The sequence below is a fragment of the Bos indicus genome, chromosome 7, assembly GCF_029378745.1.
Source record: "Bos indicus isolate NIAB-ARS_2022 breed Sahiwal x Tharparkar chromosome 7, NIAB-ARS_B.indTharparkar_mat_pri_1.0, whole genome shotgun sequence".
NCBI lineage: Eukaryota > Metazoa > Chordata > Mammalia > Artiodactyla > Bovidae > Bos > Bos indicus.
This window is the reverse complement of record NC_091766.1, coordinates 20,806,181-20,812,929: the sequence shown is the minus strand read 5'-3', so window position 1 is coordinate 20,812,929 and position 6,749 is coordinate 20,806,181. Positions and strand designations below refer to the sequence as shown.

General features: G+C 51.7%; 1 protein-coding gene across 3 annotated transcripts in view; it reads right to left on the bottom strand.

Annotated features, from left to right (window-relative positions):
* GNG7 (G protein subunit gamma 7) overlaps positions 1-6,749 on the bottom strand; it is a 138,313-nt gene that overhangs the window by 39,060 nt on the left and 92,504 nt on the right. The window lies entirely within an intron of this gene.

The window sequence follows — 6,749 nt, the reverse complement described above, 5'->3', positions numbered from 1 at the left end:
TGTTATGGCTGCTTTGCAGACCCAGTCTGCAGGGTCCCTGATGTTTCAGGAGATAGGCTGCTCCCTGGCTCATAGGAAAATTCCAGAAAGCCTGGCTCCTTGACTGTGAGTTTTCATTAGCAGGGCCTTGCTGTATACTCAGGAGTGGAGGGAGATGGTCACACATATGTGTGTGTGTGTGTGTATGTGCGTACACGCACGCAGTTGGGGGAGTGGGTCACTAGGGCAGGGGATCTTCCCCAGGGAAGCTCTGCCCACCATGGGAAATCTGTGGTCATCAGGACTGGGGGGCTCCTGGTGTCGAGTGGGTGGGGGCCAGGGATGCTTCTCCACACCCTACAGCCCCCAGGACAGCACCCCCAGAGGATGACTGGCTGAGGTCAGCAGGCCTAGGTAGGGGAGGTAGAGGGATGGGTGTGGGGGACCCAGTCCCAGTCTCTGCACAAGCTCCTCCTGGCCTGGGATTCTGGGCTCCACCTCTGGGTGCCTTTGCCTAAAGCTCTCATCCTGGCTGTTCTTAGCTTAGCTGCTCAACCTCCAAGAGCCTCTCCTAGAAGGGTTAAAAAAGAGATCACCTGCTTTTTTTTTTTTTTTTTTTTGTCTCAGAGATGCCTAAGAGCACAGCGTCCAGCGGAGGAAGCTGCCTTGGCAGGGAAAGAAACCAGAAGTGCTTCTCATAGATTTTCACCAACTCTTTTGGGGAGAGAGGAGGGTAATCCCCTTCCTTGGGCACTTCTCTTAGAAGTTTCTCTACATTCTACTTCTTAGAATGAAACTGGGCTCCAGGGTGAGCATTCATGCCCTCCACCCGCTTGGGGCTTTGAAGCAAAAATCCAGCGATTCAGAAGGTTCACAGTAGGCTGAGCCCCAGGAGCTGCTGCTACCACGTGCCCTCAGCCTGTCCTCTGCACAACAGGGGCCAACTCCTTACGGCTGCAGGGGACACACCTACAGCTGGTGCTGAAAATAACAAACTATATATATATATATATATTTTTTTTTTTTTTTCAGTTGAAAGCTATCCTTATCTTCAGTATTTATGACAGGATCTCTCCCCCTCAGCTCTGCTGACATCGGAGCTGGCTCTTCCTCTGTGGGGGGCGCCATCCTGGGTACTGTGAGGAGATCCACAGCATCCCTGGCCCAACCCCCTTGATGCTAGGAGCAGCTCCCTCCGGAGTCATGACAATCCCAGATGTCCCCTGACACGGGCCAGTGTCCTCTGGGGGGCAGAGTTGCCTCCACCTCTGTTCCACTGAGAATACTTTGCTGTTGTTTAGTCACTAAGTCATGTCTGACTGTGACCACCAGGCTCCTCTGTCTATGGGGTTTTCCAGGCAAGAATACTGGAGTGGGTTGCCATGTTCTCCTCCATGGGACCTTCCCCACCCAGGAATCGAACCCGAGTCTCCTGTGTCTCCTGCATTGGCAGGCAGATTTTAGACCCCTGAGCCATCTGGGTGGATAAATCGAAGCTGTTTGAGTGGGAGAAAGGGTCTGTTGGTTCCTACCCTCTAGGACTAAATCCCCAAGAACTGCAGACATCTGGGATGAGGAACCAGTCATCAAGGGTTCCCAAAGTTTGGAATCCCCCAGGGTGATGCCCCACCCATCTGGGGGAGCTGAGGCAGCTGGCTGGGGTGTGGCCCATTGGAGGGGCCCCAGGCGACTTCCATGGGCAGCCAGGGTGGGACCCCCGAGTGAGGCTGGCTCACATCCACAGGAAAGAGAGGCTCAGGCGATCCACAGGCTCAGTGCTCCCGGATGGGAGGGTGGGGTAGTGCATCTGCGTGTTTAATGATGGTAGGAAACAGGAATGAGAGATCCCGTTCCCGCCCTTAGGGAACTTTCTGTTTGAGGGGAGGATGGGGGAAGGGAGGGATTCTCAAGATGCAGAAATAGACGCTCATAGCATATCATATAAGTGCTACCTACTAACACACGTTTTTCTATAAAAGGCCAAATAGGAAATATTTCAGAGTGTCTGTGGCAAAAACTCAACTCGGCAGCTACCACAGACAACACATTGTGGGTATGCTGTGTGCCAATAAAATTTTATTTGCAACAACAGGCAGAGGGCCAGATTCCATTCCCCTGGCTGCAGTTTGCAGAACCTTGAGCTGGAGAGATGAACAGCCTCTGAGATAAAAGAACGACAGACAGTTCCTCCAAAGGTTAAAATAGAATCACCCTCTGACCCTGCAATGCCACTCCCAGGCATGTACCCAGGAGACATGGAAGCACATGTCCACACAGAAAAGCGTGCACAATGTCCAGAGCTACATCTATAACAGCCAAAAGCGGACAGGACTCAAATGTCCATCAACGGATAATGGATAAACAACTGTGGTCCCTCCACACATGGGAGCATCACTCAGCCATGAAACGGGGTGAAGCCCTGACACTCGCTACCACATGGACAGACCCTGAGAACACGATGCTCAGTGGGAGAAGCAGACACAGAAGGACACACAGGGTGTGACTCCACTGATGGGAAACGTGCAGAACAGGAAAATCCACAGAGAGTGGGTCCTGGTTGTCAGGGGCTGGGGAAGAGAGAACAGGGTCTAGGGTTATTATGCGGGTGAAGAAAATATTTTGGAATTAGGTAGTGGTCATAACTGTACAACCTTGTGAATGTACCAGAAACACTGGATTGGTAAACGGGTAAATTTTATGGTGCGTGCATCGTGTCCAACTTCAGTTGTGACTGATTGTTTGCAATCCTATGGACTGTAGCTCACCAAGCTCCTCGGTCCATGGGATTCTCCAGGCAAGAATACTGGAGTGACTTGCCACTTCCTCCTTCAGTGGATTTTCTTGACCCAGGGATCGAACCTGCATCTATTGTGTCTCCTGCATTGCCAGGTGGATTCTTTACCATTGAGCCACCTGGGAAGCCCAAATTTTATGGTATGTGAATTATATCTCATTTTCTAAAAAAAAAAAAAAAGGGGGGGGGTTAAGTATGAGAAGCTTCCTGCAGTATACAGTGTCCAGGCCCAGAGCTTGAGGATGGGTAACCCCAGGGCTGGGGGTTCCATGAGAGGCCCTAGCTGGACGGTCCCCAGAGTCCAAGCCAGGATGTGGGTGATCAGAGCAGAGAAGACAAGGGGCCAATGACTCAAGCCACACAAGTGTGGCCCAAAATGGACATGCCTGCCATGTAGGGAGTTTGGGCCTCTTCCTGGGGGTGAAGGGAAGTTTCCATGCTAGCAGTGATGGGTTTAGGGTGGGAGGATAAGAAGCAGGGTCTCATCATGACTTTTGAGGTCCCTCTCCAGAAAAAAAAAAACTAAACACACTTTATGACCACATTGGTATAAAGATGGATGCATCCAGGCTGGGTTACCATATTCGTGGTTATCTTCTGATGTTACGTTAAAGCATTCTCATGGGTTTCATGGATGAGCAGACCTGGAGCCCAGGTGGGAACAGCCTGGATGAGAACCATGAGGGGGGCCTGGATGGAGGCCATGGTGGGGAAGGAGAGGAACTTAAGTGGTTGAAAAGGTCGGGGAGGGATCAACGAGGATCTGAGGTTCTGGGAGGCTCTCCTCACCCAAACGAAAGTGTAGGTTGCAGGGGAGAGGAGAAGGTGGTCCTGAGACTGGGAAGATAGGGGTGTCTACTCTGTCAGGCAAGGCCACCCCCAGACACATCCTTTTTTCTGAGAAGTCACTGCAGCCAGAGGAGCAGAGCCCAGCCTTTGAGCAGGGTGCATTCTGGGCTGGGGGTGGGGGCAGAGGGAGTCATGGAGACCCCGGCTCTCAGTGAAGAAGAGTTTGGAGCCAGCCTCAGGAATGTGCTTGCTTTGGGAGTGGGCCTTCCTGTGACCCTCTGTGGCCTTCCACCATCCCCCTGCCCAGGCCCATCACCCAATAGCGTCTCCTCCACAACACTTACTGACTGAGCTGGAAGACTCCTCTCGAGATTCAGGGAAGACACTCGGGGGAACCCCACACCCTGGTGTGGGGAACATAGTGTCTCTTCCATATCAGATGTCGCAGCCCTAACCCCAGACCTCAGAATGCAACCTGATTTGGAGGCAGGGCCGTTGCAGGAGTAACACGTGGTTTCAATCCCTGGTTCAAGATGATCCCCTGGAGGAGGACACAACAGCCCATTCCAGTATTCTTGCCTGAGGAACCCCATTGGCAGAGGAGCCCGGCAGGCTACAGTCCATGGGGTGGCACAGAGTTGGACACGACTGAAGCGACTTAGCCCACACACATGCAGGAGCAATCAGCGAAGGTGGAGCCACACCAGAGCAAGGGGGGTCCTAATTCAACATGACTGGCATCCTGATAAGACAGGGATGATTAGACACAAACATGCACACGAAGACAGAGGCAGAGGTCGGGCGAGGTGTACACCAATGCCTCGAGAAACCCTGGGACAGACCCTCTGTCATGGCCTCAGATGGAGCCAGCCCTGCTGACACCTTGGTCTTGGACTTCTGGCCCCTGGAGCTGCAAGAAGACATGTTTCTGTTGTGTGTAACTGTTACAACAGCCCTGGGGGACTCACACACACCCCTGGGTGCTGGCTTGGTGTGACACTGTGGGGAGGGGCTGGTGACAAGAAACCAGAATCAGGGTCTGCTGTGGACACGTGTCAGTGCCTGCCAAGCTGGAGTCTAAGCTTCCTCTTCAGGAAAGCCTGATTTTTGTTCAAATTTTAATTAAAAAAATTAATTCCGGGAGGCTAACGACTACAGCAAAGGTTCAGAGTGGGGAGTGAGAGAGAGAGGTGTGTGTCAGGGAGGAAGGGGGCCTTCTTGCGGGGTTGGGTGGGGACAGAAGGGCAGAGGCACTGGGAGAGCTTTTATTTTTTTAAAACTGTCCTAGGTGGCACAACTGGAGAAGGAACTGGCAACCCACTCCAGTGTTCTTGCCTGGAGAATCCCAGGGACAGAAGAGCCTGGTGGGCTGCCATCTATGGGGTTGCACAGTCGGACACGACTGAAGCAACTTAGCAGCAGCAGCAGGTGGCACAACTGGTCAAGAATCCGCCTGCCAATGCAGGAGACGCAAGAGACATGGGTTTGATCCCTTGGTTGGGAAGATCCCCTGGAGTAAGAAATGGCAACCCACTCCAGCATTCTTGGCTGGGAAATCCCTTGGACAGAGGAGCCTCGTGGGCTACAGTCCATGGGGGTCACAGAGTCGGACACAACTGAGCCCACACACACGCAGATATACTTAACAAACAATTCACCCTCTTGACCATTTTTAAGCTCACTGGCACTAAGCACATTCACATTGTTGGGCAACCATCCCCACCATCACCTCCAGAACTTTCTCATCTTCCCAAACAGAAACTCTGTCCCCATGAAACACTGACTCCCCATCCCCTCCCCCAGCCCCTGGCCCCACCATCTTCTTGTCTCTGTGGATCTGACTCCTCCAGGGACTTCCTGTGAGTGGAATCAGACAGTGTCTGTCCTTCTGCGGCTGCTTCTCTCACTGAGCATCATGTCCTCAAGATCCATCCATGTTGTAGCAGGTGTCAGAATCTCCTTCCTATATAAGGCCGAGTAATATCCCACAGTGTGTATACATTATATTTAGTTTACCCACCATCCACTGATGGACACTTGGGGTGTTTCCACCCTTCAGCTACTGTGAATACGCTGCTGTGTACATGGGTGTGCACGTGTTCCTTCCATCCCCTGGTTTCAATCCTGGATCCAGCGGTAATTCTAAGCTAAGTTCTTTAAGGAACCACCAGACTGTTCTCCACGGTGGCTGCCCCAGGCACATTCCCATCGACAGGGCAAGAGGGTTTCAGTGTCTTCACATGAAAACCTGTTGTAAGTTACATTCTTATCTGAGCCTCAGTGTCTTCAGCCACGTCCTTGATGACTGCAGTCGTGAAACTAAAAGACGCTTGCTCCTTGGAAGAAAAGCTATGAGAAACCTAGATAGCATATTAAAAAGCAAAGACATCACTTTGCCAACAAAAGGTCTGTATATCAAAGCTATGGTTTTTCCAGTAGTCATTTACAGATGTGAGAGTTGGACCATAAAGAAGGCTGAGTGCCGAAGAACTGATGCTTTCGAATTGTGCTGGAGAAGACTCTTGAGAGTCCCTTGGGCTTCAAGGAGATCAAACCAGTCAATACTAAAGGAAATAAATCAGTACTGAATATTCATTGGAAGGACTGATGCTGAAGCTAAAGCTCCAATACTTTGGCCACCTGATGTGAAGAACTGACTCATTGGAAAAGACTCTGATGCTGGGAAAGATTGAAGGCAGGAGGAGAAAAGGTGACATGGGATGAGATGGTTGGAGGGCCTCATCAACTTAGTGGACATGAGTTTGAACAAGCTCCGAGAGATGGTGAAGGATAGGGAAGCCTGTCATGCTGCAGTTCATCGTGTCACAAAGAGTAGGACACGACTGAACACACTCACATACCTATTTAGTGGGTTCGTGGCTCCTCCCAAAGGCCTGCTGGGTGGTCCCATGAAAGATGATGTTTGGATGTTAGGCTTTGTTTTGCTTTGGGGGGGACAACATTTGTCCCTGGGCTGCTGGGGAATGAGGGAAGAAATGCTGGTTGGGTTGTCTTGCATGTGTGTGTGTGTGTGTGTGTCTGTGTGTGTCTGTGTGTGAGTGTGTGTGCCTTCCCTGGGGACCCATCTGGAAAGCTGCTGGGATATGATCAGCCCAGGAGAAGGGATGCCACCCTCAGGCACGCACACATGCACGCGCGCACACGCAGACACACGGATACACGCTGC